Here is a 13396-nt window from a genome sequence, read left to right as displayed (position 1 = left end):
TATAAAAAATGATATTGGAAACAAATTTAACATCAAATTTCCCATATAATAAGACAGAACATGTAATTTAAAATTTAATAATGGCTTAACGTCCATCTAAATGATTTATTAATTAAAAATTAATTTGCTATTTTAATTTTTCTTTAGTTTTCAGTAATTTGCGATAATGTATGAATAAATTTATGAAAAAAAACTATGTTATATATAAAACTAACTTTTTTAAATAACTATACGTTTGGGTTGATGGCAATTTTGTTCCTATTTTGGTTAGGCTCAGAATTCCTGTAAGGTTCTTCTAGACAAGAAGAGATGGCAATGAGTATCTTACATACATAAGTTCTATTTTGTGCCTTTTTATTAACCTTTATAATAAATATTATAATTATAAACACGTGATTTGTTAAATTTATTAATATGTACTAACGCTTTGTGAATTTAAAAAAGTAATTGTAAATTCGCTATAATAAAATGTTTAAATTTGTTGTTACTCTATAGTAATAATACAAGAAGTTGGCGATTTTAAGAAATAAATTTACAATGAATAAGTGAATTTTGTATGAGATTCACATTTTTTACATAAATTCACAAAGAATATTACTGAATATATATATAAAGATATACAGGGTTGTTCATCACATACGACACGGAGTATTGTAGCTAAACGATTAGATTTTTACAAATTGTAAGTTTTGGGTTCGTTGAAGGACTATTAAAGCTACAATTTAAAAATATTTTTACAAGATACAGAGTGTCCCAAATAAGTAAAATATATTATAGTTGTATTTTTTTAAATAGAACAGCCTGTATATTATTCTATTTTTGGCTTCTACGATTGAAATAAAGGTAAATTTGATTAAGGTTTATCACACTTAAACCTTACCGTTTTTGAAATATTTTCAATTTTATGAAATTGCAGAAAAAAATTTAAGGCTTTATTTCTCCAAGGGTATAAAAGTTTTTAATACTAAATATTTACTGATGATTATTTATTGGTCATATATTGTGTTGCAATAATAAAAATTTTACGACCTAATACAGAGTGTCCAAAATTTTTTATTAAATAATTACTAGCTTTAAACGGCAATAACTTTTTTAATTTAAATGGAACACCCTATATATTTTACGTGAATCAGGTACATAATGTAATTGTCTATCAAATTGTATTGTTCCATTTTTTACCCATCTCTTCAAGTTTTCATAGAAAATGCATTTTCTTATAGTTTAGACCTCATTTATCACTATACCCATGGAATATTGACATTTTAGCTTATTTTTAAAGATGTAACAAATTTTCAAAGGGTATATATACTAATATTGTTGATATAGTTCGCTTATTTAATTAAAAAATAAAAAAAACTGTTTAAATATTTTTTGTTAAAGAGGACCAATTAATATGATCCCAGTATTCAAACTACATTAATTGACTGTTTACGTTGTAGTAATAATTGTTCCAAATACTAAAAAACTGAATTTTGTGTGTGTATTACACAGTGTGGTAAAAAGTAACACCTTATAAATTGTATTTCATTTATTGACGAATGCTTATTTATAAAAACAGAGACATTCATTTTCATAACTTATTATTATATTGATTTCTGAGCCAAATCCACATTTATTTAGAATAATTTATTAATTAAAACAATTTAAAAGTATGTAATTAACTAATTTTTGGTGTTTTTGGTAGGAAATAATGGTGGTATATTTAATTGGTATACTCTTTTACAAAGATTTAAATAGTTTTTTTTGTATGCCAATGGGCATGCAATATTTACCACCTGTACATTTTGTACATATTATGGTGCTATAAAAAAATCTGAAATGTCAATATTCCATGGGTATAGTAATAAATGAGGTCTAAATTATAACAAAATGCAATTTCAACGAAAACTTGAAGAGATGGGTAAAAAATGGTATAATACAATTTGATAGACAATTACATTGTGCATCTGATTCACGTAAAATATATAGGGTGTTCCATTTAAATGAAACAAGTTATTGCCGTTTAAAGCTAGTAATTATTTAATATAAATTTTTGGACACTCTGTATAAGGTAGTAAAATTTTTATTATTGCAACACAATATTTGATCAATAAATAATCTTCAGTAAATATTTAGTATTAAAAACTTTGATACCCTAGGAGAAATAAAGCCTTAAAATTTTTACTGCAATTTCATAAAATTGAAAATATTTCAAAAACGGTCAGGTTTAAGTGTGATAAACCTTAATAAAATTTACCTTTATTTCAATCGAAGAATCCAAAAATAGAATAATATACAGGGTGTTCGATTTAAAAAAATACAACTATAATATTTTTTACTTATTTGGGACACTCTGTATCTTGTAAAAATATTTTTAAATTGTAGCTCTAATAGACCTTCAACAAACCCAAAACTTACAATTTGTAAAAATCTAATCGTTTAGCTACAATACTCCGTGTCGTAGGTGGTGAACAACCCTGTATTATAACATATTTACATACATGCTATAATTTAGCCATACAGCGATTTTACAAATGAGTTGTAAAACTAAACAACGAATGGTAAACTTACTACAATAATCTGTGGCAAGAAATAACCATTAATATTGTTTTTAAATTCACGAATTAATTTTTTCAGTGCAGTTTTATTCCTTATATTACTTTCTGATCTCCAATATAAACCTACCTAAGCGTGAATATGGTGACACTTTCATCAGACTTTCATGGTCATTCTACCCATCTCTATATCTCTGGTGTATTTATTTGTGTTTTCGTCGCCTTCTTCCGATTACGTCAAGACCCGTCCTCACAATAACATGTTGCAGCAACTTGGTGACATCTTTTAGGACGTCCACATTAAAAAAGTTGGAAATTGGAAGCCCGATGCAACATTTTTATTGTTTAGTCCATTCCAATATGGCCGGCGAAAGGGATGTTCTTCTTGCGGCTGCAGCTTGCGTAATTTTAGCATGCAGAGAAAAAAAATATGAAAAAAAGAAGATTTTGGGTGCGCCCTTCTCTCACGGAAAAAATATAGGGGCAGTGATTTGTTAAACGATTTGAAAGCTGAGACGTTATTCTTTCGCTCCATAAAGCAGGGTCTCCACCAAAACAACATTTGTCGGTGACTGTGTCGCCGACTAGTGTTGTCGACAATGTTGTTGAAAATTCAGTTAAGTCGTCGACATTTTATGTCGCAGATTTGTCGCCGACTTTGTTTCATGTTTCGCTTGAGGAGCGGTACATCAAAAGAAAAATCGTGTCGACGACAATGTTTACAAATATGTCGAAAGACGTCTCCACCGAATCAACTCCTATCAGTAACTTTATTGGGTATATTTTGCCATTTGTACTCGTGTAGTTCACAAGGCCAGAAGTGTATTTTTGATTCTGTTGCTAAAAATAAATTTGGTATGGAGTGGAGCAATGATAAAAAAAGAAATCTGATTGAAAAATATCAAGCCCACCCCGAACCTTGGGACACTAAGCATACTTGGTATAAGAACAGAAATAGAAAGTGTGATGCCTGGAATGATATTGCAACAAGTTTAGAAGTGGAGAGGGTGGAAGTTGAGAGAAAAATAAAAAATATCATTTCAGCTATTAGTGCATCACATACTTTTGGTATTATTTTTGAAATCGTCTGCTTTCCACATTTGAAAAGATAACCAAGGCTAGTATACAGGGTGGTCCGCACTGTATTCTTCGGTAGAATATCCTGCAGATAAAAATAAGTAAAAAAGTTCGTGTAAATGTATACCCTAAATTGCTTAGTTTCGGAGATACAGGGTGTAGAAGTTTCATTTTTATTTCGAATTTTTCCAAATAATTTCTGAAGTAATGTCAACATTGGGATGAAAATTGGTGTCTGGGAGTTTTTTGACATGAGAAATTTGACTTTGATGTCAATATGACTCCTCTATTTGTACAGGGCGCCATCTACATGTGTTTTAACTGTTTTGGAGAGTAATAACTTTTCGTCCGTACCTGTATAAAACTGCTGAGTGAAAAAATATACATTTCTGTGATTTTCTACGTAAAAAATGTCCCTTGGTAAAAATCGCTACGATCAACCGTTCTCAAGATATTTAGAATGGAAATAGTCAATACATGTCTTTATTGACAAAAAATAGGCATGTTGAGTAGACAGATATTTGACTGAAATGGTAAATTTGGGAACTTTATTTTTTTTAATTAATCTTAAATTTTTCTGAGAAAAAATGATGATAAAGAACTTTTAGCACAAAAACATTTCAAATTTATGATTTCAGCCTAATAACTATTTGGTCAACGCATGCTTAATTTATGACAAAGATGACAGGTTTTGATAAATTCGATTCCAAATATCTCGAGAATCATTACTCGTAGCGATTAGTCAATGTCTAAGAGACATTTTTTACGTAAAAAACGTTGTAAATGCATATTTTTTTACTCAGTTGTTTTTATACAGTTACGGACGAAAAATTATTACTCTTCAAAACAGTTAAAAATATGTAGGTGGCCCTCTACAAGTAGGAGTCATATTGACATGAAAATCAAATTTGTCGTGTCAAAAAACTCCCAGACACCAATTTTCATCCAAATATTTACGTTACTTCAGAAATTATTTGGAAAAAATCGAAATAAAATTGTAATTTCTACACCCTGTATCACCAAAACTAAGCATTTTAGGACATACATTTATACGAACTTTTTTAATTATTTTTATCTGCAAAATATGCTGCCGAAGTTTCCGGAATATAGTTCGGACCACCCTGTATAAATCACCAGAAGCCAAAAATCTAAGCGTAATAGCAAGACGCTCCTGAACAGGAATTGCATCTCGATAATTTGTGTCCATTTTACAAATCCTGGGACCAATCATTTGGAGCAATGATTCAAATCAGCTGAACTCATTCTTAGAAAATTCTTGAAACTACTTCTTATTTCATTGTGGAGCAGATTTAAGTCATCTGTACAAAGATCAGTGAGCAAGTCACTACCACTATATAAATTTCTCTTCCGGAAGCTAGGACGTATCCAAAAACGACGTTTCTGGCTTGACGACGCTCATTTCGCGAAATAATAAGGAGTGCGGCTGAGATTATAATTACATCCTCTTCGTTCCACATGTTGATAAACACTAAATAAACTTTCGCTCCTGACGGACAACATACAACTTGTTGAAAAAACATGCAATTTGTTGCTTTTTAATGAAATTTTCGTAAATATGTTGCGAAACATTATTGAAAACCATGTTGAGCAACAAGTGTGGACGCGGCTTCACGCATCTTTTAGTTCTCTATTTCTCGAGGGTAACTGTTACACTCATTTGTTTTCTAATGACACGTATTTTCTAATGTTAACTTTCAATATAGCAGGTTCTTTCAAGATCATATATTGTAGACGAAAAAACAATCAATCTTCTTTGAATAAATAAAGAAAAAACTGCTAGACGTGTCCATTAAAAAACTAAATTGGCATTTTGTTAGGCGGCGTCTAAATAAATACTTTTAAGTGGATAAAACGTTTTATTAATTAAGTTTATAACTAAATTTACCTTTTTTTGCAGATACACTTTGAACCATCGGAGCACGTAACTCGGACTTTGCACCATGGTAAGTCCCGAAAAAAAGTTATCTAGGCTAACTTTTTTAACACCAAAACTATATGTTTTTAATTTTTTTATTATCCATTGTCTATGACGCCTTTTCAGGTCAAGTTTAATGCGAGTGTAAACACATTTTGCTTGTAATCTATTAGACCTAGTCAGGGGCACCGACTGCGTGGGTGCTTAAACGAGCTTTAGCGCCAAAGCTCAGTTTAACCAACTTTAAGCGACACTTATCCACTACAATGCAAAACGGCGCTCAAAATCTGTAAAAAATCGCTTAAAAGCAAGACGTCGCTTAAAAACTGTGGAAAGTTATACACTGCCAGCAAACGAAACCTTGGGTCGGCGTTTATATTGTTGTATAGGAGTGAATCGCTATGGCAGTCTAGTAAGTCGGAGAGAGCAAAAATACGAAGTATTTATTGTATAACTACTTAACCTGACGCTATGCGCTTGGGAAAATACTTGCCTTCTGTTTTTATTCAGTACATCTTATTTTGCTAAGCGTGTTGACCCCACTCTTCGTAAACACGAAAATCGGCACCCAAGACCAGAAATGCCAGCCCCAATACATGCACGAAAAATGTGCTGAAGTGAGTGCGTCATTCAGTTTATTCTAGATAAAACTGTACTAATAAAATTGCGCGTGTGTGCGACAGGCTGTAGTATAGGTCAGACTGCGCAAGGTGACCAGCACGCCTGCCTGTGTTAAACTGAGCGTCTGTAGGGACTCTAAAAGTGTTTAGAGAGTTAGTATATTTATATAATAATTATAATTATTCTAAAATTGAAAGCGAATTTTAAACTACAACTTACAAATTCGCATACCCGATGACCACGAGGTTTTATAAAACCCGCCGCCCCTGGACATAGTAGTTAGATGTTAAAATCTTGTTAAAATGAAGTTATATACAGGGCTTCCAATTTTCGGGATCGGGATCCCATTTTGAAATGCTGAAATAAGAACCTATAATACCGGGATGCATTTAAGCAAAATGTACCATTATTTAGTCTATAATGTGATTTTCCCTGCTCTCATTGGTCGAGACTAAACGCTGGTGCGTTTTGCCAAACATGACTAAAATGCGGTACATTTTGCGACGTTAGCGTGAGGCATTCCAAACGCAGGTACATGTTGCTAAACTTTACTAAAACGTGGTGTATTGTGCCTGAGATCGAATGGCATTAACCTTTTCAATAGCCCTGAGAAAAATAAAAAAGAATTGACGGATTGATATGAAAACTTCGCCAAAAACACGCCGCCGTTATACGCTTTTCTCAAGAAGTTTTCATTAGACAGACGTTGTTTTTGTGTGTTTGAATAAACTTTAGCATTTTTAATCTACCATGACATCTGAAGGTTTGACGTATATTTTACCGGATCAATTTCGATACAGTGTAAAATTAGTTTTGGTTTAAGGTAGCAATATTTATGCTGAACTAAAAACAACAGAAGATTGCGACGCGTGGATTTCAGAATTTTCGCGACTAAATTCAGTTGCCAGGATTGTACAGCGAATTTTTACTTTGTTCTTTCCGCATTGGACAGGCTGTATGGAGGTGGCTTTGGGACAAAAATCACGCAGTTTCCAAAGAAGACCATTATTATACAGGGTGGCGCACCTCATTCGCTTCGGTTGATGTAGAAACAAAAAATTTTTATGGGTATATGTAGAGAAACAATGTGGATAATTTAAAATTATTTTGAAATGTACAGGGTGTGTTCGAACTAAGATCCATACTATTCCATTTTATTTAATTTTTGGATTCTTGGGCTTAAAATAAGGCATTTATTATAAGGGTTTAATATGTTTAGATGCTTTGGTTTTTGAGATATTTAAAGACATTTAAATATGCATGCTCTAATAAAAAAGTTTGTCAACACCCTGTACATTACTTTTCAGAGTTTATTCTTTTGGTGACTTTGAAGCCAGAGAAATTAACTTTACTAAAACAATGTATTGCTTTCTTAAATGTATATAGGGGTATCAAAAATTGCTGCTCTATTTTAAATATTTATTTTACATAAAAACTTCGTTATTTCTATGTATGATGCAATTTTTGATACCCCGGTATACATTTAAGGAAGCAATCAAATTTTTTAGTAAGGTTTATTTCTCTGGCTTGAAAGTTAGCACAAGAATTAATTCTGAAAAGTAATGTACAAGGTTGACAAACTTTTTTATCATAGCATGCATATTTAAATATCTTTAAATATCTCAAAAACCAAAGCATTTAAACATATTAAAACAGCAACCTTTTACTAAACCAAAGCATTTAAACATATTTAAACCCTTATAATAAATGCCTTATTTTATGTTCAAAAATCCAAAAATGAAATAAAATACCTGGTATAATAATACCCTCCATAAGAAAAAATATAACTTTGGTATGGATCTTAGTTCTGACATACCTTGTACATTTCAAAATAATTTTAAATTATGTACATTGACCACATATACCTGTCTGTGTTACAGAGACGCCACGACACACGGAAATCAAACAAACAATTTTTCAGAAGTGTCAGATTAATATTTTTATAAAATAGGCGTTTTCTTAACATTTCACGCTGGTCCTAAAAAGACGATCAAATATTAAATAGGATAATTCTGTGGTCATTCCTAAAAATCAAAGATTTTAATAATGGCGTTTATAACATGTTAGTGTAATCTGCATTGTCCTTAAAACATTTGCATGATGCTGGAAAGAATATGGCAGAACGTACCACGTTTTAGTCACGGTTGGCAAAACGCACTAGCGTTTAGTCTCAACCAATGAGAGCAGGGAAAATCACATTATGGACTATATAATGGTACATTTTGCTTAAATGCTACCGGGATTCCGGGATCCCGAGATAAAAGTGCAGCTACATACAGGTTGTCCCAAGCTCAGCGTGCATTAGAAGTTTCTAGAGAACTACAATATCTAGATCGGATATTTTTTATACATCATTGTTTCACAACGAGATCTATCGATTAAAAACATTTTCAATATGGCAGCACTTCCGGAAATATCGGAAGTTCATTGCAACTTTCTTATTTTAAATGGGTACCCCCATTTTTTATTACATGCTTAAATACTACATAAATTAAAATGACATAAAGAGAAGACATGTGGCCAACTATTTCGAAAATTAAATTGTTCGAATGTCATATAATATTGGCTATCACAGCTATCATGGAATTGAGCGATTAAAAAATTATCATAAATAATTTCATTTTTCCGGTTCTTTGATGTCTCAAAAGAACCGGGAATTCCCGGTACTTTCGATACCGGGAGTTCCCGGTTCTGAACCCTAAACACCACAGCCGCAGACGTGCATTCTTCTAAAAATTCTTCGTCACTATAGACGAACTTGTATCAAACTTCGTTCTCGAGACAATACTGATAAATGTTCTGACTATAATAAAGGTTTTTTAAGCGTGTTATCACATGGCGTGTTACAAATAAATGTGTATACCCTTTACCCACGTCTCATTATGAAATGGCACGTGGGATGATGTGGCGTGGCGTGTTGTCCAACGTTGCTATATGACCGAAATGTATATGTTACGGTTAAAGTCCGATGTCCGGTTATTGTCAACATTAACAGGTTAATGTTTGGGTTTGGTTATGTTTTTGGTTGTTTTGTTGTGTGTTATTCTCGAACCGGGTAATGTCGACATTAACCGGACATCGGACCTTAACCGTAACATATACAATTTATTTTCAAATTTTCTTTGAACTTAAAATTTCATCAATGCAATCAATCAATGAAAATTTATGAATTTTGACAGGTCTTTTACAAACTTAAATGCTATGATTTATTTATAAAAAAGTTCTGTTATTTCCCCATAACTTGGAACATTAAAAACTTAAATTTTAATAAAAGTTATTACTAAACCGGTACAAACAATTTAATATCAGACTTCTCAGTATTTCGCCGCGCGTTTTCTTAACCATTGTTCATAATCTAACGTTAAATATAATTGTATTGTTTCAAAACAGAAAAAGCAGAAAAACAACGACATAGTATTTACTAATCGTGGAAACATTCCATTGCATTTAGTAACTTCAATAGTATTAACGCAATAACGAGAATGAAATTTTTCTAGCACAGGCAATTAAACTTCTCAGGTTACGCCCCGTATAAACAATAACAATAATACATAATAACACATCGTGCATAATATGTGTTTACTTCCTACTCCCACATCGCAAAATAATTATTCTTGAGTTGTTTTTGTTACATTATGAAAAATATAAATTTTCCAAAATATTATACCGGGTGGTGCATCGTCGTTGGAAACATAGGAAATCCCATGCAAATTTAGAACTGTTCAAATATTGGCTCCCCTACTGATTTTATAACGAAGTCGTAAATAGATTTTTCAAAAATATTGGACAAGCCAATTTTGAGTAATTTGAAAAAAATAAAAAACTGTATCTATTTTTAAATTAAAACTGAACGAGTAACAATCAAACACCAGTCAAAAACCGACATATTGTACCTTAAGTTGTCAACGTCATTTTCAAGCATAACTTAATTTTAATATTCAGTACTAGTAATAGTTTATTGTTATACACATTAAGAAAAAGTGTGCATGAGATAAAATAGCTTAGACAGTGTATCTGAGATGTTCCCCTGAATATTAAAATTAAATTACTTTTGACAATGACAAAATCATTTTTTGTAAACCTAAGCAATTTGCCACATTGCCGAATTTTCGAGCAGTTTATTCTTGAATTTGTCTTGTTAGCACTAGTTTGTACAAATGCGCGAATGTGAGTGCACTCAGGAAAGTGATGAACAATCAGGATAAAACTGGGCGTCTGTGGGGGCCTTTATACGAATAAATAATTTGTTTTTATACATTCTTATCTAAATATTTACCTATCGGGCAATTAACAATGAATATTTACTGTATAATTTATGGATTCGATATGGAAGTAAATTTTTAAACAACAATATCAGACTTATTTATAATGTAAATTTTATATGAATATTTATATGATGAATATGCTTTCGGTTTTGTACTGTTTATTTTAAAAAACAATTTTATACCTCCGAGACACGATAGAAATGATGTCTAACGAACAATTCCTAATAAAAAACGTACTTAATTGACTACATAACAATAAATTGGTATATAAAATAAGTTTTATTGTAATTACAATAACTCGTTATATAAGGATAAGCGCAAAAAACGTTTATAAAATGTTTTTAAGTACACATATCAACGTTAATTTAACACCAGTAATTTATTGCATTTATTACAAGCGAAGAAAAATATATTTATTACATGAGAAAATGTTAATCTGTATTCTAACATCAGCATGCATTAATGTTGAACTGCACTTAGTTTGTAATTCTATAAATAACAACAAATATTTATGCCAATCCTGGGGTTAGGATGATAAGGTTTTCGATATGCGAACACCGCAAAAATAACTGTACAAAATTGTAGAATAATTATATTTTCGTTACTGTAATTTAATCAAGGGCAACAACTTTAGATATACAGGGTGTCCCGGGCTGACCGTACATTAGAAGTTTCTAGAGAACTCCAATATCTAGATCGGAGATTTTCAGCACATCATTGTTTCACGAGATCTATCGATTAAAAATATTTTCAAAATGGCGGCACTTCCGGAAATACCGGAAGTTGACAGCAACATTCGTATTTTAAATGGGTGTCCCCATTTTTTATTGCATACCTAAATTCTCTGTAAAATTCTATGAATATTCATGTTAAACACTCTATACCTAACAGCCACTGTGCCCTAACATGTGGCTATCTATTTCAAAAATTAAATTGTTCGAATGTCTATAATAATGGCCGCAGTTGTCATAGAATTGAGCGATTAAAACATGATCATAAATAATTTTTTTTTTCAAATGGAAACCCACTTTTTTTTATTTCACTAATGAAAAGGTTTTTCAACTCGTTACTTTTTGACTATACATGTTCCTATACCTAAAATAAATCGTTTTTAAGTTATTTAAGATTTAGTTTTAAAGCGTATTTTCTTTATTTTAGCCAGTAGCCTATGACTTTAAACGTCAAGTGATGTAAAACAATAGATCTGGCCATGTCATATTGTGACGCTTTGTTGAAAAAGCAGCATCATTTTCGAGCCAATTCTGCGCTGTTTTTTTTTTGATCATACGGAATATTATTAATAATATCAACTATTAGATATCACTAAAGAGCGAAAATACGAGATAGATTTTTATAAATACACTTTTTAAATTCTTAAGCAGGCAGTATTTATAATATAGGAAATTCAAATAATTCGTTTTCAGACGGATAGAAATAAATTGTGTGACTGTTTGACACTTAATGTCAAAGGAAGCTTGATAGAATAATCAAGAAAAATATACGTTTTCAAACTAAATCTTAAATAATTTAAAAACGATTTATTTTAGGTATAGGAACATGTATTACTCAAAAAGTAACGAATTGGAAATATTGGAAAACCTTTTCACTAGTGAAATAAAAAAGTGGGTTTCCATTTGAAAAAAATGATTTGTGATAATTTTTTAATCGCTCAATTCCATGACAGGTACCGCCATTATTATATGACGTTTGAACAATTTAATTTTTGAAATAGATAGCCACATGTATTCTCTTTATGTCACAGTGGCTGGGGTAATCACTAAATATGACTTTTAGGCTATACAAATTTTTTTGACAGGTAGTTTTTTTCGTCCAAAAATTTTAAATATTTTTTTTTTCAAAAATGGTTAATGTTAGATATAGAGTATTTAACAACAATATTCATAGAATTTTACAGAGAATTTAAGTAAGTAATAAAAAATGGGGGCACCCATTTAAAATAAGAAAGTTGCTGTCAACTTCCGGTATTTCCGGAAGTGCCGCCATATTGAAAGTATTTTTAATCGATAGATCTCGTTGTAAAACAATGATGTGCATAAATATTGTAGTTCTCTAGAAACTTATAATGCACGCTCACCCTGGGACATCCTGTATACATAAGCATGTGAATACTAAATCTATTTATTATCTAATAGTTTACTCATAAAATGATTACAATATTTCATGCGTTAAGAAAACTATAATGCGTTGATGTACGAATCTTTGCATAGTAGATAGGTGACATTTCATATAAAAAAGTAATTTCTTATATCATATAAACGTAAAAAAATTAGAACCACAAGAGTCTTGCATGCTTGGTCTTGGTCTTGCGGAAGTCTTGCACTGGTCGGTCTTGATCTTGGTTTTGTTATTTTATGCAAGATCAAGACCAAGACCGCATGGCCAAGTCCAGTCTCACTTCACTATCGATTAGTCAAGGAACCGCCAAAAAATAATTCAAAATATTTTATTTCTATTTTTTTTTTCGTTTTTAAATTTTCTGTTTCTTTAGTAATCAGAATTATTGTAAACAAAAGAAAATTTTCAATTAATTTTGCATCGACAAGTCGATAGAAAGCTGTTCCTTCTTCCTGAATATTCTATCATCGATGTTAGTTCAATGTCCGATTTCCTCCCACGACTTTCATATTCAGCGGAGCGGCATTAACTCAATTTAAATAAAAACAAATTGAACTGAAAAATATGTTTATGCTATTAAGTATTTTATATTAAAAACTAACATAGTATACGCTGCTGGTTTTGCTAATTTATTGAAACAAAAATTACTTAAAATTAACAGCAATCATAATTTTTGAGAAACTTGAATTTAAAATGGACTAAATTTTCTTTCTTTTAGGTATAGGTCTTTAATACAAAATTAAAATACGCTGTTTATAAACATAACTAACAATATTTGTTTGAAAGTGGTAGACATTGATGAATTATGAAATTAAATATCTTCTTGG

The 13396-nt window shown here is 31.0% G+C and overlaps 1 protein-coding gene across 3 annotated transcripts in view; it reads left to right on the top strand.

Moving 5' to 3' along the window:
• LOC115881848 (probable E3 ubiquitin-protein ligase RNF144A) overlaps positions 1 to 13396 on the top strand; it is a 145650-nt gene that overhangs the window by 50104 nt on the left and 82150 nt on the right. For all 3 annotated transcript variants that reach the window (XM_030899544.1, XM_030899542.1, XM_030899545.1), the window contains exon 2: positions 5530 to 5575. The gene's annotated coding sequence lies outside the window, so the exon portion shown is untranslated. The remainder of the gene's footprint in view (positions 1 to 5529; positions 5576 to 13396) is intronic.

Source organism: Sitophilus oryzae, unplaced genomic scaffold, assembly GCF_002938485.1.
Source record: "Sitophilus oryzae breed Bouriz unplaced genomic scaffold, Soryzae_2.0 scaffold_1743_pilon_pilon, whole genome shotgun sequence".
In the NCBI taxonomy this organism is placed as follows: Eukaryota; Metazoa; Arthropoda; class Insecta; order Coleoptera; family Curculionidae; genus Sitophilus; species Sitophilus oryzae.
The sequence above is the reverse complement of the archived record's forward strand: the minus strand, read 5'-3'. Positions and strand labels throughout refer to the sequence as shown.